The 216-nt window shown below is 36.6% G+C and overlaps 1 long non-coding RNA gene across 1 annotated transcript in view; it reads left to right on the top strand.

Moving 5' to 3' along the window:
- The window catches only part of LOC119593049, a 42,241-nt gene that overhangs the window by 21,743 nt on the left and 20,282 nt on the right, over positions 1-216 (top strand). The gene's annotated exons all lie outside the window — the stretch shown is intronic.

Here is a 216-nt window from a genome sequence, read left to right as displayed (position 1 = left end):
TGTTAACGATATAATTTTGACGTGTTAGCAGCTTATGGAGATGGGAAAATACTTATAAAAGTGTGTGGGGTGATTTTAGTTGGATGAAAGTGTGTTTATCTCAAGAGATAGATTGTGCTTGTTCTGGATAAGTGTTTATAAATAACCTCTTTGTTTGCCTGTGCACAGTGTATGTACACACGCTGAAGTATATACGTGCTCAGATACACGAACGAA

The sequence above is a fragment of the Penaeus monodon genome, chromosome 31 (assembly GCF_015228065.2).
Source record: "Penaeus monodon isolate SGIC_2016 chromosome 31, NSTDA_Pmon_1, whole genome shotgun sequence".
Taxonomy (NCBI): domain Eukaryota; kingdom Metazoa; phylum Arthropoda; class Malacostraca; order Decapoda; family Penaeidae; genus Penaeus; species Penaeus monodon.
The sequence above is the reverse complement of the archived record's forward strand: the minus strand, read 5'-3'. Positions and strand labels throughout refer to the sequence as shown.